The following is a 25,363-nucleotide window of genomic DNA, read 5'->3' as shown; positions in this document are numbered from 1 at the left end:
GAGAGAGCAAGGACAGGAAAGGCAGAGAGGTCAACAAGACGAGCACCCGGTTTGCTACCTTACACTGGCGGTTGGGGCAAAGGGGAATAGAAAGAGGAAAAAGGGAGAGAGTAAGCACTGAGTGCATGTGGGAGAGACACTATACACAGGGACGCTATAAACGGTCTCTTAAGCCGGTGCACTTCAAGTGTTGTACTAGCGCACGAATCGCTTTTCGTGCCTGTGGCGGGCGCGGCCATGGTCGGAGTATATTTGACTCGGTCAACGGTCTCGAGTCCAGTCGGTGTTGAGTTGCCCGCAGAGAGAGGCGTTGGACATCGTAGCGAGGGCAGGTACACAATATGTGCTCGATGGTTTCCTCGCACCCGCAGGAGTCACACATCAGGCTCTCAGCCATTTTCAAACGATAGGGGTATGCGCTCTGGAACGCCACTCCCAGCCACAAGCGCCACAGCAAGGTTGTTTTGCCGCGGGAATGGCTAGACGGCAGCTATAGCCGTAGCGTGGGGTCCAGTTTATGTAATCGGCAATTGAAGGCACTTGAACTCCAGAGATCTTGCGACTTCTTGCGTGCAAGTAGGCGAAGTTCCCTGGCAGCGTCCGACCTCGCCAAAGGTGTTGGCGTCTGGGTACCTTCGTGGGTAGACCGGGCAGCCTTGTCAGCAAGGTTGTTGCCGACGATGCCACAGTGAGCAGCAATCCATTGAAAGATAATGTTATGCCCCCTTTCCAGAGCATGGTGGTGCACTTCCCTGATGTCAGATATCATCTGCTCGTAAGTTCTGTGATTTAATGCAGACTTGATACTGTGAAGAGGTGCCTTAAAATCCCAAAACACGACCCATTTCTCTGTTGGCTCTTCGGTGACTTACGTCATAGATGCATGGAGAGCTGCAAGTTCTGTCGACGTAGAACTAGTCATGTGTGACAATTTGAATCTAACTGTAACCTGCTCAGCTGGAACGACGAATGCGGCAGTTGAGCTGGTAGGTTAATGCACAATACGCAGTAGAGCTACGTAGCTACAAATACGCGTAGTTAAACAGACTATATGAAAGTTTAAAGTCCGTCTAAGGTGTCAAAAATGGCATAATGATCTTAATGTGAAGGAAGAATTTCGGCATATGAGAAATAGCTTAACAGCAAAGGTGCGATAAGCAAGAAAGAAATACCGATGAAAGCAATTTTCGACCTGTCGTAATAATTTTACTAAATACGCCTGCTGGGGCATAGAGAGAGAGAGGGAGTGAGATAAAAAGAAAGGCAGGGATGTTAACCAGTTAAAAGTCTGGTTGGCTGCCGTACGGTGGGCGAAAGGAGGTGAACAGAAAGACCTCCCAATAATGATATCGCCATCACTCTGCCTGACGTTTGCCCCACTTTGATTCTGCAATTCTTGCGAATGACTTCAACAAGCACTATACCTAATCAATCAGCGTGCTACAGGCCCATTAGATGACATTTCAGTGGAGTGATAAGAGTTGCAGGTAAAAATCTTCAGCCAGCTTATACTTACCAGTTGTCTCTGATTTATGAAATGTTATGAAATCTACAGCCGTCAAGAAATCACCCGGTTTTGGTGAAATAAGAATCATAGATATCGATTGTAGTATTGAAGAGCTTAAAAGTGTGCTACTACATCATCAATCAGATTTTGAGAACTAGTCTAATTGCGCAGTTCATGAAAGGTGACTTGATAAGGCAGGCAGGCCCCTGTATAAACATGGATCCAAGAAAGCGTACAGTAATTAAGATTAAGTGTGCAGTAATAAAGAGAGGATGCTGTCTGAAATTAAAGAGGCCCTGCCTCTTTTGATCATGGCAAATAAAATTCGGTAGAGACACTTAAGACTGCTTACATGTGGGAATGCGAAATAAATATGTATAATCGCTTTGATTTTTTTTTTTTGCGCGCTTTCCTTGTCCGTGCAAGCTCTCGCCTGCGTTTTGTCTGCGCCTCGGTACGACTAAATGAAAGCGTGCCAAACGTTTTAATGCGCTGGTTTGACCGCGAGGAGTCCATAACTCGAAGGACCACTCTGCTGCATTCAATTGGGCATTAATGCTTTTTCTTTTAGGCACTCATTTTATACACTCGTGACGTGGCACCACCTCCTACCCATTGGCGGCGCCGTCACTCGCCCAACGACGTACGCACTAGGTCATACGTCTAGTCAGCCCGACGGCTGCAACGTAACGTGCGCAATGGCGCACTCACTGGCCACACATTTAGTCAGCCAGAGCCATGGTCCGCTGTCGCGTCGGGCAAGCCTACGTGCTTGTCACGCGCCCCGGAGGCGTGAGTTAGATTACCACCCAGACCGCAATTTGCCTAATTTTATTTCCAAAGGTATTAATTTACTCTGTTTACAGGAACCTCGCTGAGAAACTTGACGTCGATTTGAGTATTCTTTTATGTGGTTTTACTCTTCGCCGTCGGCCATTTTTTTGTACCATCATTCGGTCACGACGCCGACTACAACGCCGGATTTTCGCGTAATGGGGCATATTATGCATTCGCATTAAAAATTCATTTGCTGGGAAATTTTGTCATCCAAGCTTATTGTTACTCCTGCACTTGCCGCAGAAAGCCTACTGGTTTATACAAAATCCTGGCACGAACAACTACCTACAGACATCAACTGCGATCGTACAAGTTAGAGATAGCACCAGCTGTGCCTATGTGCGCGAAGTATATTCTATTGCTTCAGAAATACACATAACGTCATTATGCGGAACTGGATCACTCGAGCTTCATCGCCTGGGCTTTCCATTGCATTCTCATCAGATTCACAATTTATTTTTTTGTAATGTGGATTTCCCTTCTGAAACCGCTCACAATGAAGCAAATAAGTATTCCATGCTTGAGAAAGGCAGGAGAGGCTGCCCCGTCAGCCGGTGCGCCAGGATCCATTGCAGACGTCAGCGCTGTGGAGAGCCTTACAATTGGTTGCTGTAGACCTAGAAGCTTCCTTCGAATGGCTCAAGGGTCCTAGATTACGGGAATGATTGCTTTGCAACATTGGGTTTCCTTGTGCGCGTCACAAATAACTGCCATTCTTAGTCATATTTACTCATGACGTGAATTCAAGCATACATTGCTAAATATAGCAGTGTATGACCTTCAATACGACGTAGTCGATCTCGATGACCAAGAATTCTGTTAACACGAACTGAGCGTCGCTCATTCGGGGTATTACTGGTAGTATCGTAGCTCAAAAGGACAGATAAAGATATGTATAGATAAATATCTTCATATAACTCTCTTACCAATAGCGCAGATGACTACGTTCGTGTAATTCTCTTTTCAGAGACAACACATTCTCAGTGTTTGCATAGGGCAAACCCTTGCATAGGATGCCACTTGCGACACATGATCCACAAATAATGGGGAAAGATGACGTAAAGGGAGCGCTGAGCCACATAGTTCGGCAACATCGAACGGCCCGTTATACGTTTCCGATAGATTCGATAAACCGCGGGATGCACACGAGGGACAGAGCTCACGTACGCTGCATATCCGCTTGTGCTGCATGCTCAGAGTCACAGCGTTGCACTGCACCACGGCTGACGCATATGAGACGCGAACAGGCCGCAATCGCGTATGAACGCACAAGTAAGCCGAAAAGGCAGGAAAAGAACAGGCTGCGAGGCCATTCATGGACCCACCGCCGGTCCACAGTTTGGGAAGGCACTGAAGAGAGCCTGCAAAAACGATTTAAAGAAAACGGGACCCATTTCGAATACGTCAAACGCTTCTGCCCATAAACACTCGTGTTCCGGTAACATGCTGCGCGATCATTGTGGGCAAAAGCGTTCGACGGGATGTCCGACTGGCATATCAGCGAAACCTCGCAGCTTCCAAGCATTACTTTGGGGGTTCGAGGAAGCTTGTGAAATGTTATGCCGTAGCAAACAGCTTGCCGCGCATGCCAAAATTTACCGCGATATTTTCTGAGGGCCAGGCATTTCTATTCCTTTTGTTACATACGACTGATTGTGTCACGATTACTTCTTGCAACCGCTTGTAGACGCATGAAGCCGCCACTACTGGTTCCGTTTTCTTTTTTTGCTTATCAGCTCCATTAGGTCCTCATTCAAAGTGAACGCTTTGTTGTTCTCGGCAGCTGTGCGAGAAACGCCTTCTGTAGCAATATGGGCCAGATACGTACGTTACATATATAGCTGCGAAGGCCGTTTCTTCGTTTCTGTGCTTTGAAGGAGGATAGCGTCCCTGCTGCGTCTCATACATAACACGTTGTGTTGCGATAACGGGAGATCTTTTTTTGTCATTTTTTTAACAGGCCAGCTGGCAGAGCACCATTTTTACCAAGGACAATGACAACAATGAGATCACCAATGATGACGTCCTTTTGCATGAATGAGGCGCATAGTGAATGGACAGCCAGGACAGAAGAAGAGGGGTTGGGAGTGTAAACAATTTACGCGGAGAAGAGGAAGGTATCCTCGAACTCAGTGCAATTTCACGGCCGCTGCGCTCATCTCTTCCCAGTGGTATGAGCGGACCGCCATGTCGTCCAGCGGCAGATTGGAGTGGTAGTGGTGCCATGGTGAATTGCCGGGATTCCGAGGTGCTATATCTGTAATTCGCGTGATGTCACCTGACTCAAGGTTACGAGCCACCACTGCGATAATACGCTGTGTAATTACGCTAAGATGCAGCATTTATTTCGTCAGCGCACCACAGCGCGCGTCCGAAATAAGTACGTCAAAATATAGGTAATATTATAGAAAAGACAATTATCTTGCCTTGTGCTAAGCGCAACGTAGCTTTTCAGAAATCTTCGCGTTTTGTATAATACTAAGCAACCTCACCCAGACAGTGCAGCGGTGCAGCGGTGGCGTAGAGGCAGAGCATCCCCCTCGCGTGCAAGAGGACCGTGGTTCGAATCCCAGTGCCGCGCAATTTTCCACCGGATTAAAAAAAATCCGCGTTATGATAAAAAATTGCACAAACAGGCATGGAGTGCGGCCTAATCCCGGTGACCAAAACCGGTAACGCACTCCCTCACCAGAGCAGGATTGGCCACCCTGTTGCAGTACTTGGCCACAACCTCCCATATGAACACAACAATCAAACCCCGGCCCTCAGTCCCCAGCAGCTAAGAAGCAATTGACCACGGCGGCGGTCAGACCTGCGACGCAGCAGAGGGTGCTAAGAATCCCTGGATCCAGACAGGCCACCATTGTAATCTGAACCTGGCAACGTTTAGCGCTAGAACGTTATCTAGTGAGGCGAGTCTAGCAGTGCTATTGGAGGAATGAGAGGACAGTAAATGGGATATAATAGGGCTCATTGAAGATAGGAGGACAAATGAAGCATATACAGTGCTAAAAAGCGGGCACGTCCTGTGCTACCGGGGCTTATCGGAGAGGCAAGAACTACGAGTTGATTATTAAGAATATTGCTGGTAACGTACAGGAATTCCATAGCATTAACGAGAGGGTGGCAAGTCTTGTTGTGAACCTTCATAAGAGGTACAAATTGAAGGTCGTACAGCTGTGCGCCCCTACATCCAGTCATGATGACCAGGAAGTCGAAAGCTTCTATGAAGATGTGGAATCGGCGATGGGTAGAGTGAAAGCAAAATACACTATACTGATGGGCGACTTCAATGCCAAGGTAGGCAAGAAGCCGGCTCGAGACAAGGCAGTGGGGGAATATGGCATAGGCACTAGGAATAGCAGGGGAGAGTTATTAGTAGAATTTGCAGAACAGAATAATATGCGGATAATGAATACCTTCTTCCGCAAGCGGGTTAGCCGAAAGTGGACGTGGAGGAGCCCAAATGGCTAGACCAGAAATGAAATAGACTTCATACTATGCGTTAACCCTGGCATCATACAAGATGTGGACGTGCTCGGCAAGGTGCTCTGCAGTGACCATAGAAAGGTAAGAACTCGAATTAGCCAAGACTTAAAGGTAAGAAACTGGATAAAGGGAAGAAACTGGTACATAAGAAGCCGATCAATGAGCTAGCGGTAAGAGGGAAAATAGAGGAATTCCGGATCAAGCTACAGAACAGGTATTCGGCTTTAACACAGGAAGAGGACCTTAGTGTTGAAGCAATCAACAGCAATCTTATGGGCATCATTAAGGAGTCTGCAATAGAAGTCGGTGGCAACTCCGTTAGACAGGATACCAGTAAGCTATCGCAGGAGACGAAAGATCTGATCAAGCAACGCCAATGTATGAAAGCCCCTAACCCTACAGCTAGAATAGAACTGGCAGAACTTTCGAAGTTAATCAACAAACGTAAGAAAGCTGACATAAGGAAGTATTATATGGATAGAATTGAACATTCTCTCAGGAACCGAGGAAGCCTAAAAGCAATGAAGAAGAAACTAGGAATAGCGAAGAACAGATGTATGCGTTAAGAGACAAAGCCGGCAATATCATTACTAATATGGATGAGATTGTTCAAGCTGCTGAGGAGTTCTATAGAGATTTATACAGTACCAGTGGCACCCACGACGATAATAGAAGAGAGAATAGTCTAGAGGAATTTGAAATCCCACAAGTAACACCGGAAGGAGTAAAGAAAGCCTTGGGAGCTATGCAGAGGGGGGAGGCAGCTGGGGAGGATCAGGTAACAGCAGATTTGTTGAAGGATGGTGGGCAGATTGTTCTAGAAAAACTGGCCACCCTGTATACGCAATGCCTCATGACCTCGAGCGTACCGGAATCTTGGAAGAACGCTAACATAATCCTAATCCATAAGAAAGGGAACGCCAAAGACGTGAATAATTATAGACGTCAGCTTACTGTCAGTTGCCTACAAACTATTTACTAAGGTAATCGCAAATAGAATCAGGAACACCTTAGATTTCCGTCAACCAAAGGACCAGGCAGGATTCCGTAAAGGCTACTCAACAATAGACCATATTCACACTATCAATGAGGTGATAGAGAAATGTGCGGAATATAATCAACCCTTATATATAGCTTTCATTGATTACGAAAAAGCGTTTGATTCAGTCGAAACATCAGCAGTCATGGAGGCATTGCGGAATCAGCGTGTAGACGAGCCATATGTAAAAATACTGAAACATATCTATAGCGGCTCCACAGCCACCGTAGTCCTCCATAAAAAAAGCAACAAAATCTCAAAAAAGAAAGGCGTCAGACAGGGAGATACGATCTCTCCAATGGTATTACAGCGTGTTTACAGGAGGTATTCAGAGACCTGGATTGGGAAGAATTGGGGATAAGAGTTAATGAAGAATACCTTAGTACCTTGCGATTCGCTGATGATATTGCCTTGCTTATTAACTCAGGGGACCAACTGCAATGCATACTCACCGACCTGGAGAGGCAAAGCTGAAGGGTGGGTCTAGAAATTAATCGGCAGAAAAATAAAGTAATGTTTAACAGTCTCGGAAGAGAACAGCAGTTTACGATAGGTGGCGAGGCACTGGAAGTGCTAAGAGAATACATCTACTTAGTACAGGTAGTGACTGCGGATGCGGATCCTGAGACTGAAATAATCAGAAGAATAAGAATGGGCTGGGGTGCGTTTGGCAGGCATTCTCAGATCATGAACAGCAGGTTGCCATTGTCCCTCAAGAGAAAAGTTTATAACAGCTGTGTCTTACCAGTACTCACGTACGGGGCAGAAGCCTGGAGGCTTACGAAAAGGGTTCTACTTAAATTGAGGACGACGCAACGAGCTATGGAAAGAAGAATGATGGGTGTAACGTTAAGGGATAAGAAAAGAGCAGATTGGGTGAAGGAACAAACGCGAGTTAATGATATCTTAGTTGAAATCAAGAAAAAGGAATGTGCATGGGCAGGACAGGTAATGTGGAGGGAAGATAACCGATGGTCATTAAGGGTTACGGAATGGATTCCAAGGGAAGGGAAGCGTAGCAGAGGGCGGCAGAAAGTTAGGTGGGTGAATGAGATTAAGAAGTTTGCAGGGACAACATGGCCACAGTTAGTACATGACCGGGGTAGTTGGAGATCTATGGGAGAGGCCTTCGCCCTGCAGTGGGCGTAACCAGGCTGATGATGATGATGATGATGATGATGATGATGATGATGATGATGATGATGATGATGATGATGATGATGATGATGATGATGAAGCAACCGCAGGAAAATTCTATGAGAAAATGTATGTAGCAGAGCGGACGCCCCACTAAGCGAAACCGTTTGCGATATCGAGGCAGCCATATACCGCACAATTATTACATTCGACAACGTAACCAACACTCGCGCACATGCAGACGTAAAATATAAAAAAGAAGACATAACAAAAGAATCGACGGATTCAACTTTTATGCGGGAATCGGTGTTAACCAAGGCTCTAGGATGGTGTTTGCACAAATCTATAAAGTAAATGCTGTGTAAACGTAACGCTAATAGCCTAAATTCTTGCATAATATGTCGTAAAGTACGTGTCATCTTACGCAAACAAAATGTTGATCACAGAAGGGCAATCCAATATTGAACCAAGCACCCTCGCGAAAATGTTGCATTTTGTGATCATCCCCTATGCAAAGAATTGATGGCTGTTGCCGCCACTCTCGTTTGTATTAGCTTTCTGGCGCCTACGAGGGTATCCGGACGCTTCCAGTCCCTTTGACGAGGACGGGCGCTCCATGAGAACCCTTGTCTGAGTGCTCGCACGAGGACGCAACATTTCCGGAGCTCACCTATGCGGCCTCCAGTGCTGGCTGCGTGACCTAAAGCCATTTGTACGGCTACAAGTGCCACCTGGCCTATCCCGCTGTGAAGCAACATTGTCGAACCGTTTATGGTGGGTAATGGCGTTTAATAACAGTTGTTCTTACCACAACGTAATGGCCTATTGTCCGATATGCGACTCCTGCAGGTGCGAGGAAGCTATATCAAGCCCCTGTAGTGTACCTGTAAGGTGCACGTTAAAGAACCCCAGGTGGTCAAAATTTCCGCAGTCCTCCACTACGGCGTGCCTCATAATCAAAAAGTGGTTTCGGCACGTAAAACCCCAAATATTATTATTATTATTAGTGTACCTGTAGTCTACGCATCAGGCTAATTTCTCCAGAAACGCACAAGTTAATCTTCACAACGCGCACTACTGGCGCGATAGGAATTCCCATTCTCTGGCACAAACCCGACACCAATACCTGTGGTCGTTTACTGCGTGCATGGGGCGGTATTTTTGATGACAACATCATCGGACCCATACGTTTTCCTTTTTTTTTTACAGCACACTAACGACGCAACGCTACGTTAACGACATCCTCGAGAGTCACGTGAACGACGTCTGTTGCAACGTTCCACTTGCGCACCATCGAAACATCTGGTTACAACACGATGGTGCTCCTGCGCAAAGTGGTAGTCAGTCTCAAGCGTGGCTCGACAAGCTTTTTTCGTAGACAGTGGTTCGGTCGGCACGAGGACCTGTACCCTGGCCGGCAAGGTCGCCGAACATGACACCGCTGGACTTCTCGTGGCACTGTGTGAAAGATCGCGTGTATAGCAGCGAGTCAACCACACCGGACGCCCTAAAGGCAAAAATAAACAGACTCTGCAGCAAAATTCCAACGCCGTAGGACAAAGCTGCAGCAGCATAAGTGTTGGAAAGAGTCGAGTACTGTATTGGTTCAGACAGGGCACTGTATTTCTCCAGACAGGGCCCTGTTTGAGCACGTGCTATAAGTGGCAGCGCAAAAAAAGAAAAAATGCTCGAAACTGGCGCAAAACGTGACAATTTAACGCAACTTCATGATGTCACTCTGTCCTTACATAAAGCTTGCGACAAATAAATAGGTAAAAAACTGCTTTGTGTTGCCTCTTTTCTAGAGTTCAAGAGACAGAAGGGTAAATAGCTTAACCAGGGATGCGATCCGAGATGGTTGTTCGGCGCGTTTGTTCGGTTACCGGCGCGCGCGATTGGCCTACTGCGCGCCGACGTCAGGGGGGGGACACTCCGTATACATCCCATTGGCCGTTTTCGAGCAGACGCTCTTTCGACGCTAGCGCCAAGGTGCCCTTCAGTTACGGCCCTAACCAATGGGCGACGCATTAAGCAAAATGGCGGCGCACATGATTGTTTACGTTGTCATGGCAACAGCAACAGCAGCCGCGCGGCACCTCCTCTCCCAAACGTTTTTCTTTCCTTTTTGTTTTTATTATGCCGACCCGCTCCACTTAAAGCCCCTTAAACTTCGTAAAGTAGTGCCACGCTTTGAAGAACGCCGCCTCCTCCTCCAGCGCTCTGGCCGAAGCCGACGCCGCGTCGCTATTGGCCTAATGGCATCACGTGGCCCCTTGCGCTGGCTTCGTTTGTTTACAGTCGCGCTGCAGTGTCATCTTTGCTCGAGAAGCGGCGCTTGTTGGCGGCATTCCTTCCGTTCCTATTCTGTGTTGTTTTGACCTTGTGAACGCCTTGAAGGATGTTTTGTGGCAAGTGCGACGTCGCTTCACGTCATTTTCTGTTACCATGACCTGCTGCGCGTTTGGATGCCAATATAGTTTTAGCAAAGGCAAGAATATGTTCGCGATACCGTCCGGTAAGCGCGACGCGTTAAGAAGAAAGACATGGCTTCACCGAATCGGGAGGGTGAACTTCTGACCAACTTCCTCCGCGCGACTATGCGATGTAAGTTGTGGCTCTCTCAGAGTATTGTATGTGCCAGGCTTGCGTATTGTGCTGCGGGCAATAACGTAGTAGATATTGCACAGTTCACTGTGCATGTTGTCATTTGTACGCACGCTTTAACATGATTTTTACGCAACGTCTGCTTTGCTTATATGCGCACTACGTGGTCGTGTTAGTCATATTTGGTGCGCTTAATCGTTTTGTACGCCAACCGGCTGGAGTTCGCGGGCACGCGAGGTTGCGTGCGATAACGTGATTACGAAATTTTTAAGATTCAGCGCAGTCCTTTTGATAAAATTTCAGTCTCGATCATGAAAGCGCCTCAGGATGGCAACTCTCTGCCTTTTGTGGTTACTTACTAGCCTTCTTTAGATAGACTAGCTTTGTTTGCCACATTTGTTCGTGTTCCTCGTTGGCGGTCGCCCGGTGGATTTGCGATACAGAGGCACCGATGAAAAGCGCGCGTGCTCTCCCGAAACCGTGTTACGCGGTGCGTTCGTCGTCGAGCGACCGCATCATAGGTAATTGAGACGTATGTGCTAATTCGCGTGAGCTTTAAAGTGTGCGAAGCTTAAGATGCGGCGGTGGAGCACTCGCAAAGAAAACGTGCGGTCGCCCGCCCGTTCCCTGGCTGGTTTAGTCGTCGTTCGTGCTTAGTCGTTTGCTCGTTCGTTCGCACGCTCGTTTAGTCATTTGCTCGCTCGTTTAGTTCGCGCGCTCATATAGTCGTTCGCTTGCTCGTCTATGCCACTATTAGTTTCTACAGTCATTATGCCTAATTGAGACGCGCTTGCTGTAGGACTCTTAGGCTGGTGCGTTCATTTACGTAATGAGACAATAAATGGTGCACACGGACTTGTGACTGCAAAGGCAAATCTGTAATGCATCTATGTGAAAACAAACTGTTGACTTGCAACTCGAATGCCGTTTTATATCATTTTAACCTATGGATAAAACATCATTTCACTTGCCGCAATTTCGGCCGCGTCATGGCGCGGGGATTCTTTGCGCGATCATGACTTCACTAATAAAGTCATGTCTCGCAAATGCTACTTCGAAGGGAGGGCAACCGTCCTGAATGCATGAACCTCAGTTCAACTCGGTTCGCGACAAGTACGTCACTTAGTAAACGGACGAACCAACGCACGATGAAGTGTTATTCGTGATAAGTCATTAACCTGAAAAAATTACTGAAGGCCACAGTGGTCTTGTTTGAGATTGAGTCAAGCATTGTTATCGCGCTCCCGCTTCGCGCACGAATGCTAAAACTCATTTTATTTTCTTGTGTACGCACAGTCCCGACTCGATGATCGGCCGCGGTATTTCTGTCGGCGTTGAGACACGAGAAACATTATAGCACCAGCACCCACATCTGAGGCTTTGCGCGCGCTTAGATTGGCAAGCACGCACGTTGGCGGCACTGTAGCTTGTAATACACTCCAGAGCAGTGATCTCCATCAGCCTTTGTACGTCATAGTTCATACGCGCCGCGAATTCACATGGTAAGGGCGGCGCGGATTCTTTAGGCTGAGGGCTTGCTGGAAGCGAAGATGTTGTCATTCGATGGTAAACGTGTTATTTACAACCATTCGCAACAAGATCTTGCGACACGCCCTTGACAAATGTTGCGTACCTAATTGTAGGGCACTCGATACATTCGCAGTCGTCAACGCGCAGCGTTAACACTCCTTCAGATGCTTTGTAAAGAAATAGTTATCAAAGAAATTAAAAAAAAAAGCTGCCGTTACCGAATTTGTACAAGCATCCGACTAGAAATTCTATGCTGTTCACGAAGTTACGCGGAGCTGGAAAGCCAACGTGAACGCCCTAAAGAGCACTGCCTTGCTATGCGTGCATTCACTCTGCGAAAGGTCGTCTGCTGCGCTCGAGCATCGTAGGCGGCGCCATGGTCGAGGAGGGAGCGTGAAAGAGAGGAGATACGAGGAGGAGTGAAGGCGGAGGAGGAGAGTGGCACTACTTTACGAAGTTTCAGGGGCTTTAGCTCCACTCCCTTTCCCCCTTTCCCCCATGCCGCGCGCGCCGCTCACTTTTTTTTGTTTTTACCCGTAAGCGGCGCGTTTTTTCTTTTTTATAGCGCGCTTGTTACCGCGCGCCACGCGCCAGCTCGCAAGCAATGCGCGCGCTACGCCGCGCATTGGCATTGCTTGCGAGCTGGCGCGTGGTGCGCCGTGGGCGATGCGTTGGCGCGCACGCAGTCTTGCCCATACTTATATTATACCAGCATGTGCCGAGACATAAAAAAATTCCACTTTCAACACAACAGATGTTTAGTCTCGCTTTATTGACTTCGTTTCCGAAAAGAGATTTTTCTTACAACGTGGTGTGATACACGCTCAAAAAATGAGCAAAAGTGAGAGGTGCATGACATATACAAGAGTACTAAAGACAAGAGTTCACAGATGGTGAAATAACAAAAGAAAGTGCTAGAAAACGCGAAGGCCATTTCATGTACACACATATAAAACAAGATTTTTATATAACGTCCTCAAGACCTAAATGTAGACGAGCTCCTGATATGTGCACTAAGATATTGCACAAAATTGGACGACGTGTATGACAAGTCATGACAACTATAAAAAGGGAAAACTCACTAGTAATGGCAAAAACAATGACACGCAAAATACCTGAAAGATAGAATAAAATGCTAACATTGTTTGATTGAGAGCCATACCAAAAGAAAGCTTACTTATAAATCTGCACGAAAGTATATGAAATGCTTGACATGTTCATTACTGCTGAACAAATTGAAAAAAAAAACATGGCAGAAAAAATTAACATTGTACTAAAAACTGAAACACACATTATCACATTATTTTGCACTTGGCCACAACTTGAGTAACGGTGGCAAGGGAACAGAAGATAGTCGGCTTTTGCAGCAGCACATAGAAAACATTCGCAGAAAGGCTTATTCCTCAATCAAAGACCAGGTAAAACAGGCCAACACGACTTTTCTTTCTACCCGAATGCAATGCTTAGCAATAAAATTACGTCACTCAAGGCACTAAGTCGTACCTACTGGGCTCTCCCTTGTATAATAAACACGCACTGCAAAAATCTGCATGTAGGACACTTGCAATGCTCATGCTTTCCAGAGGAAAAAAAAGCGTATCATGCCTACACATGAAGGTTGTTCGCGCGGTTTTCCCATCGGGGGTTACTGAGATATTACACAAACACTAACAGTAATTTTTCAGCTGTTAGTCGGTTTGTAGAACGTGATACACAGAAAAAGCACTGAGGGCGGTATGGAAAGCTGGGCAAGTTACTGAAGTTGCAGAATGAGACTTGGCACAGAAAAACACAAGTCACAGACCAGGTGACAATGAGGAGGAACATCTATTTGTCAGCTTTCTCTACCGGGAAGAGGCAAGTGTAGCACAATCAAGGCGCAACAACGTCCGGAGCCTCATGGAGTACACAAATGGACAGGGCTGTATTCGTGTACATGCGCCTTCTGATGTCCTTGGGTCTGAGCGCTCACCTGTTGTCTTTAGGCACCCGGAACAACCTTGCAGGACTTGTTTTTGAGGTATTTGTGCACCACTGCACGATGCACGAGCGGTACGAGTCGTGAAACGGGTGAAACATCGCGGAGCACAAGCACACAGCTACCGAGGACCACAGAACTGACGAAACTAGCCACGTCGGTCAACGCACAGCAGCGCACGCATCTCGATGACAATAGATAACAAAAATAAAGCGTTACGTAGCGGACTAAGCAGCAGCCGGGCCGGCGGGGATGGCACGGCGGCGCGGACGCGTAGACAGTCGAAGGAGAGGGAGTTGAGAGGGTATTACGACAGAGGGCGTAGAGAGAGCAGTTGAGCGTGGGGGAGGGCTTGGCCCCCTGGATCGGCGCGCGTGCGCGCGACGATCTACGAGGCCGTGCAAGGGAAACGGATTTTTGCGTCGCCCATTGCAGAGATGGCGCCAATTTCCTGTGCCACCGGAACCGGGGAGTGTCCCCCCCCCTGCCGACGTCGCCAGCCGCGGGGCGCGGCGACGTTTTTTCGTGACGTCAAAATGACGACACGCTCCTGTCAATCATCTTCCCACCGAGGATTTCGTCTGCTAGGCGCCGAACCCGACGGGAGCTGGAAAGTTTGGAGCGATCATACGGCTCCGCATGGCGCGTCTGGTGGATTGGATTGGATCCAACCGGCGGCTGCGGCATGGCATGTTTAGATCCAATCCATAGTTTTAATTCGAGAAAATGGCGCTTCCGTCGGGAACTTACGTTGTTGCGCTGGCGTTTCTAGAGGAAGGAGGAGAGCGGGTGGCGGTGCGAAACGCGTTTGAAGAAATGGCAGAAAGTGAATTCCGGCGTCGTTTTTGTTTCTTGAAACAAATAATTCGTTGGTTGTACAGCGAAATCGACTCCATCATCGGTGCCAGCTAGCCACTGGAATGTTGTCGCTGCCTCTTGAAAAGTGCGCCACTCTTCCCATCGTTTCCTTTTCTTTTTTCTTCTCGCTGAGCGCGACACCAGCTAGGGACAACGCAAAGAAACTAACAGTTATAAGTTGCGGTAGTCCCACGAACTACTATTTGAAAACGTGTTTGGGCTTGAGAAGAAAAATACATCTTTTCTAGATTAAGATTTCATTCATTTGGAAAACGACAAACATTTCTTTGTGCAATATACTGTCTGCAAGCTAACGACAAATGATTGAAATAAACTTCCGGGGAGGTCAGCGCTTCCTGATTGGCTGCTCTTTCCGCCCCGCTGTCACAAATTTTGCATACTGCCACTTTGTGAGGTTGCAACAACCGAACAGAACGCGTACCGGACAAAATATCTCCGATCGCGCCCCACTTGCACCTTTGGAAGTTTCTCTGTGGGAGGCTGAGACGCCTTACGTGCGTTTGGTTTATTTTTATTGAAATAAACTCCTGAGTAGCTCTTTTCTGTTCTTCCGAGAGCTGCCTTTTATCTTTTCTCGTGCTCTTGTGCGCACTGTCTTTTCTTGTTTACATTGGTCGAAGTTCTTTTGTAGCTTTGTTTTATGATACGCGAAGGTTAAAGCTATGCCGAGTGCCTCATGATCGAGCACAACATTCTTGCGTCCGCAGATGCTGACGCTTATCGCACCAAATTAGTTGGGTCGTGATACCTGTCGACCATCCTACATGACGAAGCCGTGTACGATGCGGCGATAAACGAATGCAGCCGTTTCAAAAGTTGCTCGGAGACGCTTGAGTAGCGGTGCGCGAGCGCGCAATATATGCCTGATTCGGAGGTTATTTGAGGTACGCTACAACTATGTAATGGACTTGTTTGCGATTCAAGCAATAAATAATACGTTCACTCATTAAAACCAATTAATTATATCATGCTTCGTGATGCAAAAAAAAATTGGACGACGCTTAAACTTCGCTTTCCAGAGTGGAACGCGATAGTGTTATCGCACCCCGAATGCACCACCCATTCATTCGCTCGGCATGCTCTTGAGTCACACTAAGACATAGTTTTCATGTAGAACACTTCTAAGTCCACAGCACAACTTTGGGGCATCCTCGCACCGGTCCCCGCACGGCCCCAATGCGCTCAAACGAGACGCAGGGGAGATGCGGGTGAGTGGCGCGCCACCTGTCGTGGCAGTGCCGTACATTGCCAGGAGGGGGTCTTCTGTGCTTGCCGCAAGATGGCTCTGCGTGTGCGCCAAGTGCAGAAGAAATGTAGCGGAAACGTACTTCGCTACTCGTTTACTCGCTACTCGCTACCGCAGTATAACTTTCTACGGCACGTTTCTAAGGCAACACCGCTTTTACTAGAGGCGCTTTTGTCTCGCTTTGAACCATCGAACTCATGGCTGAGTGGTAGCGTCTCCGCCTCACACTCCAGAGACCTTGGTTCGATTCCCACCCAGCCGATCTTGCAAGTTGTTTTTATTTATGAATTGCCTTCCGGGATTTTTCGCCCACGGCCAACGCCGCCGACGACCCCGGCTTTTCTGCGACACGAGTTTCTTAACGCTGTCGCGTTAATACTGGCTGCAAGTACACATGACTGTCGCTACTAGGCGGTCGGTACGATTTCCGAAGAGTTCTTGCCTGCTTTTAAAATACTGTTCCAAGTTATCTGGAACACCCCGTATAGGTACAGAGGCCTTTCATCACATCCGCTAGGTGAAAGGTCGGAGAATCTCGGGGCAAGTATTGCTTTCCGGAATGTTTTTGTTGAAGTTTCATGTCCATTTTTGTGAACTTAACAAAATGCTAGTTACGTCGCGTCACACTTTGTGTCTGCGTTCTCCTGTGCCTTTGTGGTTGTAGCCGCGATCGGTACCATGCGTTTTAAGCGCCTGCACTTACTACAACAATTGACAATCGCGTACATGGTTTTCTCTTTATAGAGTACGCGGGCTACACTTATGTGTAGGCTTACGTGAAGCTGCAGGCTAAAAGCAACCTGATGCGCTGCTGCATGTATAGGAGTCAATTTCTCGCTTACCAGGTATATGTGGTCCATCAAGTCGAGGCGATGCCGTTAATGTATTTCCTGCACTGTAGAACGGTTCTCAATTACCGTTCTCTGCAAGAAATGTGACGTCAATTCTAAATAATATGGCCACGGTTATAGCCACAGTCCTAAATCAGATAATTGTTTTGCTATTTTGCACAATTTAAGAACTGGTTAAATGCTTCCAACGCTATGGTAACGTTTGGTTTTCTGTCTTGTTTGTGACATACGGAAAGATTGCAAGATGCATGTTCCAGAGGGACATGACTTTGGAATCACCATTTGTCACGAGCACTTATTGCATCGTAATAGTCGGCTGGTTGATGACCGATCTAGGAGCAGTGTCTGAGAAGGTTTGTGTAAAGCGAAACAGAGGCGGAAGTATTCTTTCTTTCTTTTTGGACGCAGCACCTTGTGTCAATTGCTCCTCCGGGCTCGATGAACAAGAAAAAAATAATATGGGTCATCGTATGTAATTCCAAATGTTTCTTACGCGTACCCATTTGCTTTCCGAGCAGCTGCGCGACCATCCGTACATTGTTTAATCCTGTTATCTCTCGCTCCCTCCCTCCTCCCTCTCTCTCCCTGGCTTTGTGAGAGTGGTAAGCCCATTTTCGGACTTCTCTTCCCCAGTCGTGTAACTTTGACTCGCAATTAGCCCCTCGGCTTTATAAGGTGCCCGTATAAAGGTCATCAATTCCGAAGCAAGTTATGCTAGGGAGGCAGAGGCTGCTATTGCAAAAGCGGGAGCTTGGGGGTTTGGGGAAGGGGTAAGGAAGGGCGAGATAGTAGCGTTCCTTCTTCAGAATGCCGGACGCTGCCGGGACCGGCCCTCGTTGGCTTCTTCCACCTTCGTCCCCCCTCCTTCTTTGCCGCAACTCTCGTGGGCGTAAAAAACCGCGAGCGCGCACGCGCTCCGTTATTGCGCTGCGCTACGGGCGTAACGCCGGCTGAAATATTTATCTCCCTCGGGCGCCCGGTATTTCCTCGTTCCGGTTCCGTATACGACGTGCGCGTGGCACAAAGCAGCGGCCGCCATCGCCGCGGTTTCAAGCGCTACGCCGTCTTCCCGCGTGGCTCCCCCGAGAGACCGCTTCGCAGAAAGCTCCCCCTTGAGCGCCGGCCGCCGGGAACCGCGAATCGCAATACCGTCCCTCACGCACGCCCGAAGGGGACGCCGTTCACGTATGGGCCTAAGGCTTCGATTTCTGGCGATCGAATGCGGCAGTACGAAGAAGTAGAAAAGAAATGGGGGAGGGTGGGCGTGGTGGCGTTTCTTGCTTCTCGATCACATCCCGCTTTATCTGTGCTGTCCGCTTCTTCGCGCTCGTTTTGGTAGCACTCTTGGGCGCGCCGCTTCGGGACTCGGGAGAGATACCGTAGGTTTTGCGGTGAGCAATAACAGCCCAAGGCGGCTCTCGACTCACGGTGACCGCAGTATCGAAATCCGCACGTCGACGCCGGGGCAAGAGACGGTTATAGCGACTGGATGAAAAAGCAAAACAAAGAAAGAACAGGAAACAATCAATGGGACTCGAGGGCTGAAGAGAACGAAAAATGATAATTATATAAAACGCCAGTAGATGTGTGTGGAAAACAGTATAATACTTCCACGCGTGCAGCGTGAAATTGAAGAGCGTGTTGTGGTTTTTCGCTTAGCCCAAAGTATCTTACTTCAAGGATGACCGAGACAGCGTAGAAACAAAGTCATCATTTTCTTCTTTTCATTTCTTTCTGTGTGCGATAGTGACTTTACAGGCTCTCAAGGCGATATTCGCCGCGATCATCGTCGTGGCCGTTGCCATGATGTGCCGTATATAAAGTCCAAGTGCGATAAGATCACGCACCGCGTATGCTTCGGGTGCGAGAGAAAGCGTGTAAGGGTGAGCCAAAAGCGATGGGGGCTTGACGAGCGCCGTCTTCCCGCGTGCGCCCGATGTTGGATCCTGGTCCCGCAATGAAGCGCGTGCTATAGGGGTGCAGGCGAGCGCGCGACTCCTCGTTTAGCCCGGCCGCGACGGCGCATGACTCTCCGCGCGGCTGGGCGCATACGCGACCCGAGCGCCGATCTTGGAGGCAATCGGCGGTGGGCGTAACAAATTTGGCAAAGCCGAGATGGCTTGTACCTTTATGCGCGTTGTCTTGCCCCGCGTCTAGGGCTCGAGGTCGCGTAATCTCAAGTGTCGGAGATGATTTGAAACGAGAGGCAGCACGAAGGATTGGCTTCGCGCTGCCGGCGGTGTTCATCCCGCCAGCGCTGTAACAGCGAATGTTCACGGTCATCGAGTAAGATCCGTTCATGTTTGTCTGCGTGCGCCTGACAGCATGCTTGTTAAAATGATTAGTAAGCGAATGCTTACTACAATTTATGTGGTCGATTTAAACTACGAACCTTGCGTCGTGTAGTTGTATAATAATTTGCTATTGCTATCAATGCCGCACTTTTCGGCTGCAACTGCGGTGTTTTTCTTTTTCTCTTCGGTGCAGCAATGCACATACTCGAGCTTATCAGGTTCTGTACTTTAGCCGAAACCAATTGCTGGTTATCCTTTAACATGCATTTGCCCATACTGATAGTATTTAGCTGATGCGGTGACACCTTATATAATAACGCGTTCCCAAATGCTTACGTCACAGAAGCGAAGGCAGTGAGACAATGACCCTGCCAGAGCTGGCTCCAAACATAGCCAATATGCTTTAAAGAGTCCTCACGTCTTGTGCGCAAAGCGTCCCCTTCAGAAGCATCTATTCACTTTTCGCAATTTCAGATATTGCAACATAAATCGGAGACAAGAGGACATATATATATATATATATATATATATATATATATATATGCTTGGAATTTGTAACGCCGATACCAGTCCTCGCACTTTCTTTTCTCATATATATGCGCAAATGAAAGTTAGGATACTTGGCATCAAGAAAGTTCTTGCAAAAATAACAGCCAGTAGCAAGACTGAAGAAAGAAAATTGTAAGAGCGCGCAAACTTGATGTAATTCAACGGGGCCTATGGAATCGCCATGTTTCTGAAGAAGGTCCCAAAGCACAGGGCTTCTTCAATGTCTCTTCTGTTTCTGCAGTCTTCCTCTATATCGCACATTCCACAATTGCTCGCCATGCCACTGGGCTGCCGGCCATTTGCCGCGTGCGTTTATGCATACTGGCAGGCACGGCAGCCGCAACAACATCGACGCATCACAGCAGATAGAAAGAAAAATACTACCAATTCAAAGAACCTGCAGAGCTGCGTGGCTCTTTGCTTCGTTTTGAACCGATTTCTTTTTTGTCCTATAAGTGAAATTTGGTTAGTGCTTTACGGTTATGACCGCAAGGTTAAAACATTTTCAACCGTGGCCTGAGAAACAACCCCGCACACGTGAAAAAGAAAACGAGACACACACACACACACAAAGAAGTCAGCGCAAGACTTCTACTGCTGCTGTTTTGTTTTTGTTTTTTTCTTCCTTTAGAGAAGACACCCAGCCGCTAAACATCAAGTTACCGTTACGGAGCATGGTGCGCACTCTAGAAATGGACGCGTGGCATCACAGAAAACCATCGCGAAAAGCCAGACCTGGGGACAGCGCCGGCCGGGTTTTCGAGGAGCCCGAAGGCGGAAGCAAAGAGGAGGCGAGCGCTTCTCGCACCTTCGGGTTTTCGCTCCTCGGAACGGAAACCCACTTCCTTTCACTTTGGTAGCCGGGGCGTGTCAAAGCGACCAGGCCAACGTTCCCCAGATGCTTCCCTGCCAAGGCCCCCCACTCCCACCGTGCGTTCTTTCTGTGCGTCCTTCTCTTTACCCCCACCGTGCGTTCGTATGTTCGTCTCTCTCCATCGGCGTCGCATCCGACCCGGCTGCCTTTGAGCCTGCGCACGTGCGCCCGGCTTTCGTCTCGCGATCGCCGACGCATGTGATGTTTGCTTTTGGGACAGAAGTGCCTTCGGCGCACCGATCGTTTCGCTCGACGGCACCTCGGTCGACTTGACGAGGATCGCGAAAGGCGTGGTTTCTTTCGCCGCGGCGGCCGCTGTCATTAGGAGCGGGCAACTTTTTTTCGTCTGGGACGTCATCAACGTGGAGATGATTCCATTGGACGGTATAGGCACTCGTTCGCGATTTTCGATGCTTTTGTTGGCTGTTGCCAGCTGGCTTGCTCGTCTGCTTGAGCGCATTCGCTTTATATTTTCGTTTGCATCGTGCTACTTCAGTGGTTGGCCTTGCTGCATTTTTTTTTTCTTTTTCTTTTTTATTCATTTTGGCACGCTTTAGGCCATTTGTATCGCTTTGTTTTGCTTGCGTGGTTGACTCGCTTCTGCAGTGCCTTATATCCCTATACCTATAATCCCTTTACGACGACTTCTTTTTTATTGCTTTATTCCAGTTTTTTCGGTGTCGGTCGACTACTTTTCCTTTGCATAAAACATCGACCGGTGTCTTAACTCTAGTTTCTGTCCTTTGTTTCGCGTCGTGACCCACACATGACTGACCGCATTCCTTCCCTAGACGTCTTGCCCTTGCTCTTTAATTTGTGATTTTTGCTCTGTTTAGCGCCCGAAGCTGGGTGTTAGGGTGTGTAAGGCGGGGAGGCATGTTACGTCGCGGTTATCTCCTCTCCTACCCTCCCCCAGCTCTTTCTGCATTGTTTAGAACGATTGCCCGTGGAAACCTTATAAAGAAAAATACGTATTCTCCGCAACCTCATCTTTCCTAAGCCTCGTATAGCCTTGCGGTAATGTAGAATCTGGCCGCAAGTCAACCGCGGCCACATTTCACTCCGACGTGCCCAGCAGACACGTAATCTCGGGCTCGGAGCCGAGGTCACTCCGAAATCGCACCGAGGTTATTCCTCGTGTAGTCTTCGTCTGCACGCCCCAGTGAGAGATGTCGATGACACTACAGTTAAATGAGGGCTTCTAAACAACCCCTGTAAGCGAAAATATTTGTGAATGCGGTCCTTTGGATCGAATTCAGAAAGCAGTTCGTACACTTGAACGGTTCTTGAGAACAGGCGCTTGCCAACTATGTTAGTGAATATATAATCAACAATTAAGCCGGCCGGTCTACTATGACGAGCAGTTCTTACGATCAGAAAAATTGGGCCCTTGCATTCAGAAATAAGCTCTCATCCTAGAAATTCTCGTAAGAGCAAATGCCAGCGAATCCTGATGCTGGCCATATAGTTAGCGACGGCGACCGCCCAAAATTGCGAATAGCATTTCAAAACGAAAAGTTTGGTAAATTCGGCCCTTGGTTAATTGACCTGTGGTTTCCTGCAATGATGTACAAGTACCCAAGCCAGAAAATATTGGCCTCAGCACACCTAGCGCTTATTGCACCTCGTCAACGGAAGTGCCCCCACTCGGGCTGAACTTCCGTTCCTGCGTATGGGGACCGTCGGATGAAAGAACGTGGTACGAATGATGCATTGAAGCTTCGTACAGGCCATCTGATGCCGTGTTTGCGAGCAGGAATTCTAATCGTCCTCCAAATTAAATTCACCTTATTAAAGAAGCTCTGCAAAGCTGCCGAAAAGGCTTGCTGGGCGGCAGGAATATTAGCATCACGATGCGCACTTCGGGCACTGCTGCGACGTCTATGTATGACACTATAATTATTGCTTAAAATTGTAACGTTCGATTTACCCTCACGCCATATTGCGAGCGCGGCGAAAAAGCGAAGGCATTACGTTTTACAACCATTTTGAGTATCGCCTACTTATCAAACAGCCACAAGCAAAATGTTGCAACCAAGGAAACGAAGCAATAACATGCCTAGCATTGATGATGATGATGATGGTGGTGATGATGATGAAGAAGAAGTTGGTAATAATGATGATATCCCCTTTAAAACGCGGCGGTGAGAAATAGTCAACTAGCCTGCTTGAGCGGATCAGGTAATCTATGCACGTTTATCAATCTAGCTCTTTGCCTGCATCTTCTTAACCTTTTGTCTCTCCCTTAAAAACTCTAGATCTACCTTGTGCAGTTACCTAAGCCTGTAACGGACTCAATCCTATCAATCCCTTCTCTGCTTTTTATGCGAAGCATATTACTAGAGCTCAACCCAGCTCCTCAGGCGCGGCGGTGTCGCCTTCAATACCACGTGACACCGTGACGTCACGACAGAGGAGAAACGGGGCTCCAACTCGCGCCGTCGCTCGCGGCGTCGCCTTCAAGGCTGACCACGTGACAACGTGACGTCACGACAGAGGAGAAACGGGGCTCTAACTCGCGCCGTCGCTCGCGGCGTCGCGGTGGTATATAAGCAGCTGCGCTTGCCTCTGCTAGACTCTCACGAGGTGCGATGCCTCCTGGAGACAGAGCTGCTCGTTAGAATGAGAAGCGAAGGTTGCGGCGTGCTACAGAGACTGTTTCTAGGTGGCTTTGCTACGACGCAGCGACTACGCGCCCCGCATCGGACGCGGTGAGCGTCGAGCAACGCAGCGTTCGGCGCGACAACGAAATGTGCGCCTGAGCAAGCGCCGCACGCCTGAGCCGACGCCGACGACACCGGCTTTTCTGCGACACGAGCTCCTTAACGCTGTCGCGTTAAAATAACGGCTAGTATGCTTCGCATCCTGGGCTTAACCTTAGCTAAGCCACAGCCATTTTTTTTTATCTAATTCTCTAGGCGTTTTAGCTGATCCCGAATGCTGGCCAGTTCACGTTTCCATCCGCTTTGAATACCAGCGCTTCTAGAAGGCGAACGTTACCTGCGGGTCTTGCTGGGGGAATGTTTTCGAATTCCGGACTTTTTGCTGCAACGGACACGCGCATCAGGCTGCTGCTGCTGCTGCAGCAGCAGCAAATTAAATTTGCGACCTCGAGCAATGGCATAGCCGCAAAGCTACTGTGGCGAGACAGAAGTATTGACTTGATGTGCGACCGCTTCCGTAGAGTCGACTAGGCCCTGCTGTGCGCTATAATGCGACTCTGCTTCGGCGCGCCCTGCATAAGTTGTCCGCTTGACATATCTCCATGGTGTTTATTCTCCAGAAATAGTAGAAACGTACCGTACCGTACCTTCAACTTAAATTTATTCAGCAAGCAACCAAAGAAGCAGCAGCAGACCTCAAATAGTAAGGCCCTGCCTTTTTTCTTTATGTGCAGATGTGCCATTATAGTTTCTTTCATCCGTGGCCTTGGCGTTTCGCTGCTAAACCCGAAATCGTGGGATAAAATTCCGGCCGTGGCAGCCGAATTCCGTTGCTGGCAAAACGCAAAAACGCCCGTTCACCGTTCATTGAGTGCATATTAAAGAACCGCAGGTCGTCAGAATTTATCGGGAGGCACCCACTACGATGTGCATCATAATCATATCGTGGTTTTCGCATAACTTACGCCAATCTTTTTCTTTCTAGTTTCTTTTTTGCCATTCTAGTAAATCTACATGGTCTTTTTTGTTTTCATCCTACACAATTCCCTCCAAAAAATTTTTATAGAAAGGCTATAGACAGCCTATAGACATATGTCTATCAAGTCTATACAGTCTATAGTCTTATGACCACCTCCGATGACCACCTGATCGTCAAAAATTATCTTAACCAAATTATTAATTGGTGTGACACCTGGCTAATCACTATAAATTCATCAAAGTGTAAAGTGATGTCCTTCACCCGCAAACGCACCAGCTTTGACTATTCATACTGTATTAAAAATGTCCCACTATCTCGGACCTCATCACCTAAATATGCAGGCGTAAATCTTTCAACAAATCTTTCCTGGACTTCTCAATTACCACCATATGTGCCAGTGCTCGATCACGGGGTTACCTGCGACGTAACCTTCTGAACTCACCTCCACTTATCCGCAAACTGGCATTTCAAACATTTTTTCGCCTTCAACTTGAGTTCGCCGCTCCAGTCTGGTCTTCCCACCAAAATTACTTAATTAACATGCTGGAATCAATCCAAAATAGAGCTGTACGTTTCATTTCTCGGAATTATGACTACCGTTCTAGCGTAACTCAAGTAAAGATTCACCTTTCACTTCAGCTGCTGAGTAATCGTCGCGACACAGCACTTTTGTCTTTATTTCATAAATATGCCCATCACACAGACAAACGCTCCCTACACCTAGAAACGTCATCGCACGCGTCGCACAGATTACACAATCATCATAACTTCACGCGCATCTAGGGTAACACAGAAGCATTTAACTCACCTGGAATTCCACGAAACATTCGGCTCTGTAACAGCCTCCCCGACAACGTAGTTGCGGTAACTGACCGTGATCAATTCAGGCACTCACTCAACTCCCCTA

Source organism: Dermacentor variabilis, chromosome 1 (assembly GCF_050947875.1).
Source record: "Dermacentor variabilis isolate Ectoservices chromosome 1, ASM5094787v1, whole genome shotgun sequence".
Lineage (NCBI taxonomy): Eukaryota > Metazoa > Arthropoda > Arachnida > Ixodida > Ixodidae > Dermacentor > Dermacentor variabilis.
This window is presented reverse-complemented; position numbering follows the sequence as displayed.